The sequence below is a fragment of the Neovison vison genome, chromosome 13, assembly GCF_020171115.1.
Source record: "Neovison vison isolate M4711 chromosome 13, ASM_NN_V1, whole genome shotgun sequence".
NCBI lineage: Eukaryota > Metazoa > Chordata > Mammalia > Carnivora > Mustelidae > Neogale > Neogale vison.
In genome coordinates this window covers 47,599,470-47,618,541 of record NC_058103.1, presented here as the reverse complement: position 1 = coordinate 47,618,541, position 19,072 = coordinate 47,599,470, and the positions used below count along the sequence as shown (strand labels likewise).

At 40.5% G+C, this 19,072-nt stretch overlaps 1 protein-coding gene and 1 pseudogene across 1 annotated transcript in view; one reads left to right on the top strand and one right to left on the bottom strand.

Annotated features, from left to right (window-relative positions):
• The window catches only part of FRMD6 (FERM domain containing 6), a 231,685-nt gene that overhangs the window by 130,661 nt on the left and 81,952 nt on the right, over positions 1-19,072 (top strand). The window contains exon 3 of the mRNA XM_044231226.1: positions 6,246-6,318. The gene's annotated coding sequence lies outside the window, so the exon portion shown is untranslated. The remainder of the gene's footprint in view (positions 1-6,245; positions 6,319-19,072) is intronic.
• Positions 17,463-17,591, bottom strand: LOC122894846 (annotated as a pseudogene).

Genomic DNA, 19,072 nt, shown 5'->3' with positions numbered 1-19,072 from the left:
AAGTGATTGCATGGAAAGCATGTCCTTAGTCCACCAGCACATTCCGTCTCAGTGGACCACCCAAAGGACAGGCACCCAGTGATCTTTTGACCCAGGCCTTCCTGCTGCTCCACCCTGCAGGCTGTTTGAGAAGATGGGTGGGTCTTCAGGAAAGCAGAACAGAGAGGACTAATTCTACTGGACCAGATGGTATTACTTACAGATTCTTGGGTTTCTAAACCAAAGAAGACTTACATACCAATAACTATTTTTTTTAAGTTTTAATTTATATTATATCAGTGACTTAAGAAGATAAAAAAAAAATAGCCCACACAACAGGAGCTTTTCTTGCCATTCACCCTAAGTAGGTCAATGTGATTACCCCCACTTTAAGACTGGAACACAGAGACTCGCCTAGGTCCAATTGGGGCAGAAAGGCAATGAAGATGCCAAAGGTAGAATGGAGAGCTTCCTACCTGGGCCCGGTTTGCGTGGTTCTAGAGGTGATTGACAAAAATAGGGTGAACACATAATTTAATGTGCCAACCAGTACTGGTTTGTTTGTTTGATTCAGGATGAAAAGAGAATTATTCAAATTTAAGCAAGAGTAACAGGCATAACCTGAGACTTTCTGGTAAACCAGGATGTGTAGCCAAGTCATCCTCCTGCAGCTTTCATCAGGAATACCATATCTGGGAGAACCATGAAGCCAATGAAACATAAGCTTCAGGTTCCTCACTTCCTCTGTCCCTGTGCATGCTGAGAATGACCAAGATGTGTAGAGTGTTGCAGGTGTGGAGGGAACACTAGAGTGTGATCAGGAAGCATTTCTATGTAAAGTATCACTGATAATTCCCCTGAAAATATTTGAGGAAAAGTTCCATATATCCAAGCCTTCAATTATCTGTTGTGATTTCTTTCCTTAATAGTTGTTCATTTTTGTCCTTAATTTTACATACATAATTTATTATTATTATTATTATTATTTTAAAGAGCATCCATCTTCTCACCATCTACCTCCTACACAAATTGTATAAGCTCAAGCTCCACACTTTGTAACAAGGGCACCTGCGCGGGAAGGGGGGAGGGGGCGTCTGGCAAGAGAAGTAGAAATCAGCATCATCCCAGTAAGGTGTAAATCAGACTTTCTTATCCTCGTCATATTTATATCAATGGGATCAGGACAAAATGATCACTAAAGGCAGCTCCAGAGAAGAAAATCAATCTCCCAGTTGGAACCGAGGGTCACAGACAAAAGAAAGGGGTCGCAGGGGGCGCCTGGGTGGCTCAGTGGGTTAAGCCGCTGCCTTCGGCTCAGGTCATGATCTCAGGGTCCTGGGATCGAGTCCCACATCGGGCTCTCTGCTCAGCAGGGAGCCTGCTTCCTCCTCTCTCTCTCTGCCTGCCTCTCTGCCTACTTGTAATCTCTCTCTGTCAAATAAATAAATAAAATCTTTAAAAAAAAAAAAAAAGAAAAGAAAAGAAAGGGGTCGCAGGGGTCCTGATTTCGAGTCCTTGGTTAGAGAAAGAAATGTAGGAGAAAATGGTTCATTGCATGTTTGTGAGGCTCAGGTACTGTTATAGTACTCACTGGAAGGATTATTTCCTGCCCTCAATCTTCACTCGGAGTCAGTCCCTGACCCAGCTCTGCTACTGCCTGAATCCCAACACTACATACTCGGCTCAGCTTCTAGGGCATTTGCTCCTATTCACAGCACCCTAAAGATTCATCCAGACCAAGCTTTGGGAGTTCTTCTATCTAATTCTTTATTGGCATTGAATTTTCTGGCTTTGTCATTTATCATAAGGCCTTCAGTTCTCTTGGCTGTATAGTGAAAATGAATTAATACCTCAAGATATAGGAGATGAAATTTTGCTCCTCAAAAAAATAGGAGATCAGATTTTAAAATCAGCTGACCTCTATGCACATGTTAAAATACCTTTGCCTTATGGAATGTGAGAACAGGACAGCTGATTGTTAAAACAGAATAACACAGAAAATGATCTTGAAATTCCTGATCATACTTCGAGAAATGAAATGAGATACTCTTGTTTTAACACCGACTGGATACACTGCAGAAATTCTGCCTCAGAGTTCTACCATCATATTTCCTCACTGCCGATGGAGGAAATGGCTTTTAAATGGGCTTCTAAGGGGCACCTGGGTGGCTCACTTGGTTGAACATGTGACTCTTGGTTTCAGCTCAGGTCATGATCTCAGGGTCATGAGATTGTGCCCCAGGTGGGGCTCTGTGCTCGGAGTCTGCTTGAGATTCTTTCCCTCTGCCCCTTCCCCGGCTTATGCTCTAAATAAATAAATAAATAAATGAATAAATAAAATTATAAAATACAGTAAAAATTAAAATGGGCTCCTGAATTCCACAGGTCCAAACAGTCGGATTCATTATATTGTGAAAAACAGAGCCCAGCTAATGATTTTGAAAGCTAAATTCTGCCAATCATCCCTCTTCCAGTTCTGCCACCTTTCATATTTTGGTGAACGTCGTGCACATCTTCTCACGCCTCTGGACACGCTTTTCTCCTGTTAGAAAGCTGCTTTACCTCTTCTCCACCTGGACTGTACTTCCTAATCCTCCAGCGTTTCCATAGCCATCACCATTTCCTGGAAGACTTCGCCATTGCTGTCCTCCTCCTGTCATCAGGAACAGCTAGTTCATGATCATATCACATTTTTCTACACTGTCTCATCAAGTTTTATTGGCTGGCCTACGAAAAGTCTCAGTATAGGGACTACATTTACTGTAACTGTAGTAGACCTCCAATAAATGTGGAATAAACGAATAAACGTATGGAAGCAAGATGGCATTGTAGAGCACTTGTAAGGTAAAGGCTGTGGTTCAGAGCTTCTGAAAAAAAAAAATTCCAAGAATTTCCTGTGAACCTTATTCTGGTGTTTCCCAACTTAGAAACTGCAGCCCTTACTGGGAACGCCATATGGACAATACTATTTCCCAGCTGGGATGAAAGAAAATTTCAAGGGTCTGGGAGGCCCTGAGTGAGACATAAAAGAGTAAATTGGAATCTCCAATTTCTGAACCTTCACCCTTGGTCCCTTTCATTCCTGGATTTTAATATTGCTGCCTCTGTAAAAGCAAGATGCATTTGTAGGATGGGTGTATACGGGTGTGTCATCCCTTTGTGGAGTATATATGTCTATCCCTTTGCTCTGTCTTTCATAAAACGGGCTCTGCTAGGCTCAGCTTAGCCAGGGGCATGGGCATTGTCTAGATCTGCCTCCGTCCAGCTTCCGAAGCCCAGAGGGATGTTCTTCAGTTGCCCTTCTAAACTGTAGCGCTGAGACAGCTAAACATCAGCACCAAATCTTTTAAGCTCAGCAAGTTAGTAAAATGAATTTTTAAAATCCAAATTAGTACTGCGGGAGCTTGGGAACATTTGTCTGGGAGGCTAACTTGCCTTCATAAAACTCACGAAAATAATTGCTCACCCCAGTCTTGCACAATTAAAACTGTGTAATTAAACACATTGGAAAATTTTCAAGTTGTCCAGGTAGGAGGAAAATTATGACAGTAAAAAAAATTACACTGTATCTAGCAAGTATGCTTGAAAACTATGCAGAGGGTTAGCATCATCTCTCTTGTAACCTAAAAAAAAATCCCAACAATGTTCTAATTTTAAAAGATCATTTGCCACCCAGCCTGTCTCCAGCATAGTACTGGAGAGGGGATGAAACAGGGTAGTTTGGGGGCACTTTCAGTACCTAAATCAGTAATTTGAATACTTGGGTATCTTCCAACAATCTGCATATTTTGAATGGGATGAATCTGTGTGTGTGGTGAGGGAGATGATGAATAGTTTTCCCTGTTAGCAAAAACTTATTCAGAAGAGCTTCAATAATTTCTGCTGTTGCATTTTCAGAGAATAAATGACTGAAAATGAAAACAAAACCTGGAAATTCAGATTTCTAAGCTTGTGTTTGTCCCCTGACCCTTCTGGGATTACACTCACTCTTTCTCTCTCTATCTCTCTTTTTAAGATTTTATTTATTTATGTGACAGAGAGATAGAGTACAAGTAGGCAGAGCGGCTGGCAGAGGCAGAGGGAGAAGCAGGCTCCCCGCCAGGCAGGGAGCACAAGGCAGGGCTTAATCCCAGGACCCTGAGATCATGATCGAAGGCAGCCACTCAACCGACTGAGCCATCCAGGCGGCCCACTCTCTTTCTTCTCTTAAATGCGGGCAAAAAATAGACATATTTTTACCCAGGACAGGAAGCAGCACCTGGATAAATATTCCCAGGATCCTGACTGGATTGGAATTCCCTTAGTGCCACAGGCTGCCCTAGGACAAGTCACTGTCACATTCAAATCTTTTTGCTCCTTAGCAGAAACCCCATCCCCCTGACCCCCGACAGGGGGGGTGTCCTCACTGTTCTTTGGTGCATCCGGATAAGGCCTGATCCTAGTTCCAGTCTTTGTAGACTGCTCTTCCATCTCTTCTCTGCAAGCCAAACCATGCCTTCTGTTCTGGGCCTGGCTTCACTTGAGGAGGCCACCCTCAGTCTCATGAGCTTATAACTGTGCCTTCTCCAGGTTCCCCTGGCCCATGCTGTCTGAGTCACTCTGTATAACTTTATTCCGTCCTTTTCTCTTTACTAAATTATGAGCTCCTGAAGAAAAAGGTCTGTGTCTTATTTGGGGAAGGTTGTCATATCCTAGGTTTATTTAGGCATGCAGTAAGGCCACTGATAATGTTTAAGTGGCCAAAACTACTTTAATGCTTGGTGAGACTCCAAGATTTGGTGAAGGGTAAGATAGCGGCAATGGAAAGCACATGAGTTTTTAGTCAGAATTTTCTAATCTCTCTTGTCCTCAGGTGTTTGGGTTTTTGTTCCCTGTAAGTAAGAATAAGAACACCTAACTTGCCTAGTTATCGGGATGAGAAATAATAAATGTGAAATGCCAAGGCGAGTGCCTCCTCTATAGTAGGTTCTCAATAAATGGGAGTCATTGTCGGTTGTGAAACCAAGACCTGGAAATCGTGATTCTATTTTGTATTCATTTACAAAATAAATTAAAGGATTTTGAGATTTCTGTTACTGAGGGAGAATAAATTTATTGAGGAGCCCAGTTGCCTGTGCAACTCCTTATCAGCATCAAAATCAGGCCTGGGTTGTTCTGCACAGTTAATAAAGCAGCAGTCACATCTTCATAAGGAAAGTATTTTAAATTAACATATAACATATTATCTGTTTGGGGGGTACAGGTCTGTGATTCATCAGTCTTACACAATTCACAGCACTCACCATGGCACATACCCTCCCCAATATCCATAACCCAACCACCCTATCCTTCCCACCTTCCTCCACTCCAGCAACCCCAGTTTGTTTCCTAAGATTAAGTCTCTTATGGTTTGTCTCCCTCTCTGGTTTCTTCTTGCTTCATATTTTCCTCTCTTCCCCTATGATCCTCTGCCTTATTTCTCAAATTCCCCATATCAGTGACCATATGATAATTGCCTTTCTCTGATTGACTTATTTCGCTTAGCATAATACCCTGTAGTTCCATCCCCGTCATTGCAAATGGGAAAATTTTGTTTCTTTTGATGGCTGCATAGTATTCCATTGTATATACATACAGGACATCTTCTTTATCCATTCTTCTGTTGGTGGACATCTGGGATTCTTCCATAGTTTTGCTATTGGTGACACTGCTGCTATAAACATTGGGATACAGGTGCCCCTTCAGATCACTACATTTGTATCTTTAGGGTAAATACGTGGTAGTGCATTTGCTGGGTCATAGGGTAGCTCTAGTTTCAACTTTTTGAGGAACCTTTATAATGTTTTCCAGAGTGGCTGCACCAGCATGCATTGCCACCAACCATGTAGGAGGGTTCCTCTTTCTCTGTATCCTCACCAACATCTGTTGTTTAGTTTTTAAAGCATATTCCTCTGTAATTCATTCATTCCATTCTCAGGATTTCTCTTCTCTGCTACTCTTGCCTGATGTCAGATTAAGAAGATAAGCCTGAAACATACCAAAGAGATATTTTTTAAGGAGATTTGATATGTAATGATGTACCTTGAGTAAAATGCCTAGTTTTTAGTAACTTAAAAGATATGCATATATCCACCATGTGATAATGTTATTGATCCATAACCTCGTGTCTTTTTCTCAGTGGGACCGATGCCAGAATCTATGCATTAAATGTAAACTGAACAAAACTGCTACTTAATTATCTCTAATGACCTGGTAAGCTAAACACAAATGGCCCTTTTTATTTTCAGCCACTCCAGTGATTTCCAGAAAATGAAGAGTCTGAATTGTTCTTGCTTTCTGGGACTTATAGCTAGAATTCAGGTAAGTACCCTATAAAAGAAGAGAGTCCTGTTCAAGAGAGTCTTATAGCCTGGTGAACAATTTATAAAGCACTGAAGAGGAGGCCCATATGGTTCAAGGACAAAAATCTACAGGGAACCAACTTGTTGGCTATTCTTGAATGAATCATACACCCTGTTCCCTGTGGCTTCTCCATTTTTAAAAATGAGGATGACAGTTTTTGCAAGATACCATCATGAGTTCTATTTAGATGTACAGTATAGTGATTGAAGATAATAGCTTTGGAGTCAGAAAGACATGGACTTGAATCCTGGTTATGTTACTTATCAACTGTCAGTCTGAGCTGAAAACCTCTTTGTGTATTACTTTTCTCACTTGTAAAATGGGGGTAATTATTGTCTAGTGTGAAGATTAAATAAGGTGCCTGGAACATCATAATAAATCAATAATTATTAGCTATTATTTGTAAAATACTTAAAGCTTCTTATAGAAAATAAACTCATGTAATTCAGAATCCAAATTATTCAACTGGCAGATACAGGTTTGGGAGGATATTTTCAGTCTTAAGTAGATTTTAAATAGGCTTTTACTTTAAACAAGCACTATATGACACATTATCTGATATTTAATTGATTCACACCAATCTGATTATTCTTTATGTGCCTGTAGAAGTGCAACCATCAGTATTAGGAGTATATCACATTTATCTGCATGATTACAGTGTTTCCTCTCTCGATAGTTTTACTCTGAAATACTGGGACTGAATGAAGTGAAAGGGAGAATTATTAAGTTATCAAGGTCCCAAATAGTCCTGTTTCACTATTCTTTGAGGTTCTTATCCACATTCACTCTCTTCAGTAATACGAATTCCCAGTTCATAATCTTAGCTTTTTAAGTATATGCTTGTGAATGAGACCTAGAAAGAAGTTTTCTAAGTTTTGTAAGTATAAGAAAAATAATGATTGAAAGACAGGGTTTTCCTTGGTTTAAACTGTTGCCTATAGGGGTTAAGACACTTTAGAAGGTAACACCCTGGTGCATAAAAGACAGAAAGACTGACAGATAGAAAAGGACAGCCCAAGGAGGTTGGAAATCAAGAAAAAGGAGGAGTGGGAGAGGTGGGGCAAAGAGAAATTGCTGGCCAAGATGAAAAATGGCAGGTTGGGCATATTGGGTCCAAGGTCCCAGAAGATCAGGCCATGCAGGTGTCCTACCATCTCCACTCCTGATGTGGATAAACAGAAGTAGCCCTGGCCTGCTCACCTTCTCTCTGTGTACTCTCTTCTGTGGCTGACATCACCCAGTTCTGCTTCCCCCTTGCTCACTGCCCCATGCCTTACTCAGTTGAAAAGCTGGAGCTTTGGAGTTATTTATAATCAGAGTCATAGAATATTGGATATTTGAGCTAGAAGTCAGATGCATGACTATTTCCAGGCATATAGCTTGATTATGATATTCTGCACAATCTCTGCTGCTTTTGATACAGAGATCTTTTCATGAATTGTGTAACAATAGCCATTGTTTTTAAATATGTTTATGGAGGCAGGGATGCCTGGGTGGCTCAGTGGGCTAAAGCCTCTGCCTTTGGCCCAGGTCATGATCCCAGGGTCCTGGGATCGAGTCCCACATTGGGCTCTCTGCTCAGCTGGGAGCCTGCCTCCCCCCCTCTCTCTGCTTGCCTCTCTGCCTACTTGTGATCTCTGCCTGTCAAATAAATAAATAAAATCTTTAAAAATAAATAAATAAAACCTTTATGGAGGCATAACTGACATACTATAAAATCTATTTTAGATGTGTAATGTAATGACTTTTTAATAAATTTATAATTATCTAATCATCACCACAATCCAGTTTGAGAACATTTCCGACATCCCCCTCAAAATCTTTTGTGACTATTTTTAGTGAATCCCTATTTCTACCCTATACCCCAGGTGACCACCGATATGCTCTGTCTCTATAGATTTGTCTTTTCTAGACATTTAAATGGAATCATCCAATGACTTTTGCATCTGGCTTCTTTCATTCAGCATCATGTGTTTGGATTTTATCCTTGTTGCAGCACGTATCAGTCATTTGTTCCTTTTTATTGCTGAATACTATTCCATTGTCTATGTACCAACTGATAAACATTTGAATTATTTCCGGTCTTTTGCTCTAATAAATAATGCTTCTGTGAATAGTCACATACACGTCTTTGTGTGAATATATATCTTCATTTTTCTTGGGTAGATTCCCAAGAGCAAAACTGCTGGATGAGATGAGAGGACTTTTTGTTTGGTTGGTTTTGTTGTTGTTGTTTTGTTTTGTTTTTTAAGATTTTTATTTATTTGACAGAGAGAGACATAGCAAGAGAGGGAACACAAGCAGGGGGAGTGGGAGAGGGAGAAGCAGGCTTCCTGCCTAGCAGGGAGCCCAATGTGGGGCTCAATCCTAGGACCCTGGGATCACGACCTGAGCCAAAGGCAGATGCTTAATGACTGAGTCACTCAGGTGCTCTGAGATTGTAGGTTTAACTTCTTAAGATACCACCGAATTATTTTTCAAACTGAAAAATATGTTTTATCTATTTTGCATGAGGATCTCGGGTTCTCCTGAGGGAACCTTGTCAACCTCCTTGTCAACACTTACTATAGTCAGTCTTTTTAATTATGCCCATTCAGTAGGATCACAAGCATTTGCATGGGCCAGAGTCTCCTTCTGATTTGAAATAGCCCTTTGATGTCTATACAAGCAGAAAAAAAAAATATTTAGTTTCCATTTCTTGTTTTGACCAATTAGAATAAGTTAAAAACAAAAATGAAAACCTAGCTCTTGATGTGGGTGGAGGTAGAGGATCCCTGCTGAGCATATTCTTCCTCCAGGCAAATAAGCAGCTTCTTCTCCCTCTCTCCTCCAACAAACTGAAGCTGAGCTTTTTAGGATAAACCTTTTGCAGTGTTACATCATTGCGTCATGTCAAAGAAATGCCCACAGACTCCGTAAAGTCATTTATTCTTGATTTTCCTCCCAAAACGATGGGCTTGGGTGATAAACAAATCCTTTACAAGCAGAGAAGAAGAAAAGAAAGCAAAAAAGCCAACATCTGCCAATTGCCCATGTACTGGATATGAGATGAACCTTTTCATATTTTTCAGATCGTGAAATTCTCATAATCCTTGAGATAATTTTGTGATGAAAGCTCAGAGAAGGTTCGGTAAATTGTGTTAGGACACACACTTAATAAGTGAAGCTGGGTTTCAAGCCCGGGCCACCTAGTTGGAATCCAATTTTATTTCACGGTGCCCAATGAGAAGAAATAAATAAGGGAGGAAGAGTCTGATGAGCAGGGGGGGAAGTTCATGCAACTGCTAACTAATGAGAAAACTTAGCAATGAGATTTATCATGGTCAATTATAATACCTGTATTATACAGCCAACAATTCTCTGGTGGTGCTGGACTTCTTTATTGCCATAGTTGGGTGCCTTATACATAGACATAGTTCAAACCTTGGGGACAAAGAACCAAACTCACAGCTTTAGGAGGAATGGGGAGAAGTGGTATTCATGTTTATTGAGTAGGGATTTTGATTTCTTCCCAGCTGAAAAAAGATTGTTCATTCAAACCCCTTGCCCAGAGAGTGCAGAGAAAATCCACAGACACATTTTTACCACCCAGGGTGAGAAACTAAGAAGTTCCAGAATTAAACTGGTACATCTTTTGAGTAATAGTTCTGCTTCCCTCGGGTGCCTGGAATTTCTTGTGATGTCACCGCCACCCACCGCCACCTGGCATCCCTGTATGGTGGCGGTCACAGCAGTACAGAGATGGAGAGCAACAGTTGCAAAAAGCTCCAGGGTGCTTGGAGGAACTCCCCCAAAAGACAAAAACGAAAACACATTTACGGACTCCAGAGTGGAAGCCTCATTAATCCCCATCATTAGGAATATTTGATTTATGGTCTCTTACCTCATTTATTTTTCATAAATGTTTATGTGATCATCACCAAAGAAAAAAGTGAGAACTCATCTGTAGCATGTCTCATTTCAAGGGAAATGGCACTAGTTCCCTAAGTTCTTCTGTTCCTTACTTAGAGCATCAAAATTCGAGGCTGTTCACAAGTAGCTTAGAAATGTGATCAAAGGGGCAGGGGATGGGGAGATGAGAATATGAGTAATAATTAGGAAATTACTTTTTCTCTGACAACAGCCAACCCCGTCAGGTAGCTGGGGATTGTTTGGATTTTTACCAATTAAGTCTTCAAATGTAGGGTTTTAAGTTAAACCCTATCCCTGGCAGCATTTTGTTACCAGGCTCAAATCGTGCACTTAATAGCACTTACCTTTCAATGGGAATAAAAATCCCAGTTTACAATATAGGATTTAAGAGTGAGAGGAAAAAACTATCAATTGTGATTATAAGGTGCTTTGCCAGAACAAACGGTTATTGGTGTACCTAAGAAAAGCAGGAATAGGGAGGGACACCTGGGTGGCTCAGTTGGTTAAGCAACTGCCTTCAGCTCAGTTCCTGATCCTGGAGTCCCAGAATGGAGTCCCACATCTGGCTCCCTGCGCAGCAGGGAGTCTGCTTCTCCTTCTGACCCTCCCACTTCTCATGCTCCTTCTCTCTCACACACACACACTCTCTCTCTCTCAAATAAATAAATAAAATCTTTAAAAGAAAAGAAAAGCAGGAATAATAGCGGCATAGATCAATGCGCTCCGCAATTGAGGTTCCAAAAGATGTTAGTAAGTGATTTGCGGGGGAAAAGAAGCCCAGCTGCATAATCAGATAAGCTTGGGAAACACTGAGTAAAATTTCTGCCACACCAAAGAGCCTTGAATGTATTAAATGTCCATTAGGAGCTTCCAAGAGGAGGATGCCGCCTGGGGGCAGATTTCCTGATCTGCTTGAAAAGGAAAACTTTTCCTTGTTGTTGATGCACGATGTTACTACGTTGGTTTCAGGTGTACAACGCGGCGCTCCCACAAGTTTATCCATTCGAAAGAAAAACTGTTAATTGCCGGAATATTCTCTAACACACTTCAGGGAAAGAGAGCACAGAAAATTTGCAGTTGCTTCAGGAGTAGGGTTTCGTGTCTCCCCAAGGTTCGCACATCCAGGCAGCTCTTGCCTTTTCACCCGCATTCTGTCTAATACCTGCCATAAAGACCCCTGCTGGTAAACTCCTGGAGCGCAGAAGTATGTTGAAAGAGAAATGCTATCTGTACCCCTCTCTAAATCTGAACTTTCTTCCAGAAGCCTCAAGGGGCCAGCCTGACTGAGCACTCCTTCGTGGTAGTAATCACGTGAGAGGGGGATTCTTCATTGAAAAACAAAACTAACCTGTCTAATAACGAAATGCACTTCATGGCACTGGTTCGGATCTGGATTTCAGCAAACCAAAATCCTTCCCCCAAAAATAGATGAAGCACATACGGCCAACTAGGAAATAACTGTTCAATCTAAGTAATGGAATAGGTGGGTTTTTTTTTTTTTTTTTTACACAGTATCTGTACCTATCTGTATCTATAGATATAGATTTTTTTTTAGTAGTTTTGAATTTTCTGATGTTGGTGAGTAATTTTTTAAATGCAGGATAATCAGCCCCGAGCTACTAAATCAGACTCTGGAGGTTGTGCCTGGGAGTCTGCTCTTTCTTCCCTCCTCTTCTCTCTCCCTTGCTCTTTCTTAAAATCATAGTATCCGGGTTTCTTAGTTGGGAAAGCTAGGATGCTATCTTCCTCTAGAATGTTGCAGCCTTTCCACCTCACCAGCCTGGTGTTTTGTTCAAGAGTTTATGAAGCAGTGAGGGAGGTGGGGGAGAGGGTTTGAATATAGCAGAAAGCCCATTGCCCCGCTAGGCAGACTGAAGCTACAGATGCTAACTAGAAGCTCAATCAACTCAGTAAACAATTACGGTTAACGTGGCTTGTGTTCACTGGTTAGTTTTGACATTTACTGTTTATAGTAAGAACACATCTTTGAGTTAAAAATGAAAGAGTGAATTACTTGCCATAATTACGAGGTAACCATAAAATTACAAGAAAGGGTATTGTTACCTTTCACAAATAAAATAAGATAAATAATAATAATAAATAAATAATAAATAATTATAACTCTAATCAATTCTAATGTGTGTATCTAAAACTAAATTGCTTAGAGAATGGCATTATGCATGAGTAACATAAAAAAGTTACATAGTGGGGCGCCTGGGTGGCTCAGTGGATTAAGCCTCTGCCTTCAGCTCAGGTCATGATCCAAGGGTCCTGGGATCAAGCCCCGCATTGGGCTCTCTGCTCAGCAGGGAGCCTGCTTCCCCCCTCTCTCTCTGCCTGCCTCTCTGCCTACTTGCGATAACTCTCTGTCAAATAAATAAATAAAATCTTTGAAAAAAAAGTTATATAGTATGCTTCCAATACTAAATGAGAGTCAACTTCAGAAGTCACAATTCGATGTCTTTTTTTTTTTTAGCATTTGTATTTGTATTTATTTTATTGTGTTATGTTAGTCACCATACAGTATGTCATTAGATTTTGATGTAGTGTTCCATGATTCCTTGTTTGTGTATAACACTCAGTGCTCCATGTAATACGTCTTTTTAAAAAATGCAGTGGAGGCACCTGGGTGGCTTAGTGGGTTGAAGCCTCTGCCTTCGCCTCAGGTCATGATCCCAGAGTCCTGGAATCGAGCCCCACATCGGGCTATCTGCTCAGCGAGGAGCCTTCTTCCTCTTCCCTGCCTGCTTCTCTGCCTACTTATGATCTCCGTCTGTCAAATAAATAAATAAAATCTAAAAAAAAAATTTTATTTAAAAAAATGCAGTAATGAGGGGCACCTGGGTGGCTCAGTGGGTTAAGCCTCTGCCTTTGCCTCAGGTCATAATCTCAGGGTCCTGGGATCGAGCCCCACATCAGGTTCTCTGCTCAGCGGGCAACCTGCTTCCCCCTCTCTCTCTGCCTGCCTCTCTGCCTACATCTGATCTCTCTCTCTGTGTCAAATAAATTAAAAAGATAAAAATTTTTAAAAAATTAAAAATGCAGTGATGAACATAGAAATCCGGTACATGCAGAATCTATGCCATTAAACCATATCATCTGTACTTTTCAAAAATCCATATTGTTGCAGAACATGCCTGAGCATCATGCCTGTAGGTCGTCTCGTCTGCATAGAGTGGATCATCTGCATAAGTAGCTGCGTCCCAGGCTGTAACATCCATTAAATACTGGTTTCTGAGCTGTTTTCATGTTTCTAAAATACAGTAAGATAAACGTATAACTATATTTTGGAAATATTTGTCCCTTACCATCCAAAATGTAGCATACCACAAGTAATACTCTTCATATACCTTGGGGAGACATCAACCTAATTTGACAACAGCAAGAATATATCAGATCCTTTGCTAATAGGAAAGAAAGTGAAAAAATATTCCTAAAGGGAAAGAACTATGTCATAATTATATTTGTATGACCTGTACTTAGCATAGTTCCTAAAACATAATAGGCATGCAATACAAGTCTGAGTAAATGAATGAATGCTTATCATATCTCTGAATTAGCCCTATCCCCTATTCTCAAAACCAATTATTTGTCGAGGTGAAGGCTTTAATAAGAGCTCTTAGCCCATGAAAATTAAATTGCTGAGCCAGGCCCCTTTGTAGAAAATGTAAAACTCATGAAATTCAAGTACTCTTGGGAAATCCAAACACATTTTCATTTACCAATGTATTTAATAGAGGCAAAAATAAATTTAAAATAATTTACTTAAATACATGGATGTTAGCTTTTGACATTTCTTAAAACATTGGAAAAGGAAATGGAAATTTGAAAGGAAGCTTAGAGTAACTGAGAGAATGCAGATGGAAGCCCGGGTTAGAATCCTGGGTCTGCTACTCTTTAGCAGGGTACAAGCTGGTAAAGTCACTTAATCTGAGCTTCGGTGTTCTCATTTATAAAATGAAAAAGTGAGATTAAATTATATGTTTCCTTCCAGCTCTAAAATTCTTTTTTTTTTTTAAATATTTTATTTATTTATTTGACAGAGAGAGACACAGCAAGAGAAGGAACACAAGCAGGGGGAGTGGGAGAGGGAGAAGCATGCTTCCTGCTGAGCAGGGAGCCCAATGAGGGGCTCGATCCCAGGACCCTGAGACCATGACCTGAGCTGAAGGCAGAGGCTCAACCCACTGAGTCACCCAGGCGCCCCCTTATTATTTCTTTTTGAAATTCTTCGCCAGAGGCCCTTGACCAGTGCCCAGTGTTAAGCTTCAGATCTTTTCTGTAATTAAGTAGGCAGTCTGGCATGGCCCTGGGCACAGTCACAGTGCCGTTCTGAATTACATGAGCCCAGGTAGTGGCAAGCAAACATTTCACATATAAATAAAGGCTCTTTGTCATTCAATTTTTAAACAAACATATTTAGAAACAATTTAAAATACTCTCATTTCTTTTTAATATTTGAAGTACATTTTATCAGGAGGCAGTCTGTCTAGCTGTTAAGACCATACTCTCTGTAGTCAGATTGTTTGGGTTGGAATCCTGGCTTTAGAACTTAGACAAGGATAGGCATGCTTGGGTGGCTCAGTCAGTTAAGAGTCTGCCTTTGGCTCACGTCATGATCCTAGGGTCTTAGGATTGAGCCCTGCATCAGGCTCCCTGCTCAGTGAGGAGTCTACTTCTCCCTCTGACTCATGCTCTTACACAAGGATAGACGTATTAACTAATCTTATTGTGGTAATCTGTTTGTTATTTCTGTGTGTATCAAATCAACACTGTATACCTTAAGCTCACACAATGTTATATGTCACTTAGATCTCAATAAAGCTGGGCAGAAAATAGATCTTAGGGCAAGGGACTTCTCTATGATTCAGTTACCTCGTTTTCTTCAAGTGATTACAAAAAGGAAAAAAAAATGCTACTTACTCTACAGGTTTGTGGGAGGCATAAGAATTAAATGGACAAAATAAATAAATAAATAAACCCACGTACACAGCACCTGTAGCAGAGTGCCTGGCATGTAGTAATCACCCAATAAAGCAGCTACCACTGGTCTTTTTAAAATATCCTTTATCTAGAAAACCACTTTTTCCCCTCCTAACTAGTAGAATACAATGAAAGTGTTCATTTGCTATGTACCTGTCTCTTGACTCTGACCTGTTTTGGTTCACCTTCGCAGAATAAATGAGGAGAGCAGGTCCGGATCGGTACTTGACTGCTCCTGTCCATTCCTACCCTGGAGTCCTAGGCCTCTCTGCAACTAATTGAATTTCTTTGGTTGATTTATCAAATTTGCTTACAGTTGACCATTTTTCTGTCTGGCAATGTGCTGTTGGCTCATTCTGGGCAGCTGGAGAGAAGTAGTCCCATGAAATGTTGACCTGCTGAAGAGGGTTCACAAGTCCCCTACTGTTTTTGTGAGGCCAACGAGATGATGCTTGTGATTTAAGAAACTGCAAAATGGGGGCACCTGGGTGGCTCAGTGGTTAAAGCCTCTGCCTTCAGCTCAGGTCATGATCCCAGGGTGCTGGGATCGAGCCCCGCATCGGGCTCTCTGCTCAGCAGGGAGCCTGCTTCCCCCTCTCTCTGTATGCCTCTCTGCATACTTGTGATCTCTCTCTCTCTCTGTCAAATAAATAAATAAAACCTTTAAAAAGAAAGAAAGTAACTGCAAAATGCTGTTCAAATAGAATGGTTTTTATATGTAAAGTCCAATGTGAAGATAAAATCTAGAGGGGAGAAGGCCAGAATATGGGATGTAACCTCTGAAAGGACTCTCATTGTTATGAGATAGAGTGCTCATTTCCCAAGGGTCTGTCCTGATTCCCTGCCCTGAAGAGAAATGACCTGAGGGGTAGGAGAGCCCCTTCCCCCAGAAGGCAGACCAAGATTAAAGCAGGAAAAGGCCAGCTTTGTTCTGAACCATCTTCTCACATTCATTAACACTTTAAGTAAACAGCAATTTGATCTTATTTTACATTTAAAAATAAGTTTTTGTTTTTCTTTAAAATAATTAGCAGGAAAGTTTATTTCTATGAATATGTCTCCCATTTAAGGGAAAGAAAATACCTTTTACATAACAACCATTAAATGAAAATCCTTTGAAACTGTTATTTACTCTAGAATTGATGTGTCCCCATTTAGTATATAAATGATGCTAAATACATGTGCAATTCCCTAATTTTGGGAAGATACTTTTGCAAATTTTTATTTTTATTTTTTGGAATGTAACACATAAAAGTGATACCATTGACTGGAAATAGTTGCTGGAGGGAAAAACTGACATAAAGCAAATGGCATGTTATCAGCCCTGCAGAACAGCACAATTAGCAACAACATTTTATTCTACTCAACACAGTTGCAATGCTTGGTGTATCTAAAAACAAACCTAGAGGGTATTATGCTAAGTGAAATAAATCATTCTGAGAAAGGCAAATACCATATGATTCCACTCATAAGTGGAATCTAAAAAAAAGAAACAAAAACAAAACACCAAACAAACAAATGAATATACAAAAAGCAGAATCAGACCTAAAAACAGAGAACAAACGGATGGTTGCCAGAGGGGAGGGGAGAATGGGTTGGGCCAAATGGGTGAAGGGGAGAAGGAGATATAGGCTTCCAGTTATGCAATGAATAGGTCACAAAAATAAAAGGCATAGCCTAAGGAATACAGTCAATAATAGAGCAATAGCGACATAACGGACAGATGGTAGATACACTTGAGGTGACCATTAGCATAATGTATAAACTTGTCAAATCACTAAGTTGTACACCTGAAACTAATATAACATTGTGTTATACCATTGTGTTAACCATATTCAAATGAAAAAAATGTAAAGGGAATGAAGAACAAGAAAAATATTTTCCCCTGTTAATTAGTATAATAAGTCATAAAGCTAAAAGGATTTGTTTTAAGTAGTAGGAGCAATTTTGATAAGGGAGGATAAAGATGAAATTCATAATACAAGTTGTTGATACGTTTATACCTTCATTAATGTAATCCACAAGTCCATCTAAAACAGTTTTTATTATTTTTTAAAAGTTATATTTAAATTCCAGTTAGTAAACATACAGTGTAATTTAGGTTTCAGGCATACAATACAGTGAGTAAATACTTCCCTAAAATACCCAGTACTCATCACAGGAAGTGCCCTCCTTAATCCCCACCCCCTTTAACCCAACCCCTCACCCAGCTAAAACCGTTTTTAAAAATCATCCTCCAGTTTAAATCATCTCTCCCCAAATCCTCCCACCGATTTTAATTAGCAATAATCGCGCCTCGGATAAACCTCATTGGCTACGATACTGCCACCACCGATTTTAATGGCTGGTTTTTCTTGAAACTCAAGGACATTTTTTTCAAGAGTTCTCCAACTTGCTAAGAGTAAGAGGGCAATCTGTGATTTAAGAAATTAAAAGTTTGCCAAGTTCTTTCCACAGATAACGAGCTGAATGAGACAGGATAGCGCAGTGCCCAATCTTCAGTGCCAGTGGGAACAGTAATTTGTTTCCTACCACCCCATTCAGACCGAGAGCCTCCAGCTGTGGGTGGTTCTGCATTGTTTGAATTCCTCCTGGAGACTCAGGGTTGACAGCCACTGTTCTGGGAGCCACCGCTGACAGAAGAGGCTCTTGTCGCATGCTAGATTTTACACCTGGCCCTAACGAGGATAAAATCATAAGAGACTAAAGGCAGAGGTGATTCCAGGGACTGCCAGTCAGTTCCCCATAGGTTCCCCTGGACTGTTCACCTCTTTCCTTTATGCTCTCTCCTTTGTGGCTCCAGTGAAGTAACTGGAAACTTGAAGGGACAAAGCTGAGTTGCAGATGAATGCAAAAGGGTGTAGTAACTTACTGAGAGCTTTGGGCATTATTCCTTTAGCCTGATCAATTTAAAACACAGACAGATTTAAGCTGTTGGAGTGGAAGGGTGTTATCAAGTGATGCCCTTGGTACGTTGCTGCCAGATGACCTCATGTAAATTTCTAGAATTACTTTTATTTATTTTTTTTTAAAGATTTTATTTATTTATTTGACAGAGAGAGATCACAAGTAGGCAGAGAGGCAGGCAGAGAGAGAGAGAGGAGGAAGCAGGCTCCCTGCTGAGCAGAGAGCCAGATGCGGGGCTCGATCCCAGGATCCTGAGATCATGACCTGAGCCGAAGGCAGCGGCTTAACCCACTGAGCCACCCAGGCGCCCCTCTAGAATTACTTTTAATAGATTATTTAAATAATCTATTTAAATAGGTTAAATAGATTACCTACTGAAAATAGGGCTGATGATTTTGTTCCCAGCCCTTTCTGTCCCATATACAAATCTGGGTTTGAAACAGTCTGAGTGGGCACATATCTTGGGTACTTCTTGAATTCTTCTGATACTATAGCTTGCTGTCTGAAAATCAGATACTCTGATAAAAAGGTGGACACTGGGGAACCTAGGTGGCTCAGTCGGTTAAGGCGCTGCCTTTGGCTCAGGTCATGATCCCAGGGACCTGGGCTTGAGGCCCGCCTCAAGCTCCCAGCTCCCCTGGCGGTTCTGCTTCCCTCCCATACCTTCACCCCTCCCCTTGCTTGTGCTCTCCCTCTTTCTCTCTCTCAAAAAAATGAATAAAAATCTTGAAAAAAAAGAGAGGTGGACAGTGTAGTGTTCGATTTTAAAAATTTTATCAAATCAAGGTGTTTCCATTTTCATGTGACTTTTTCTATTCCTTTCTTTCTATTTTTTTTTTTATTATTATTTAGAAACTCCAGTACTAATGGGCTACTTAAATTTGGGGAAATTATCTGTGCCCTGATTTCC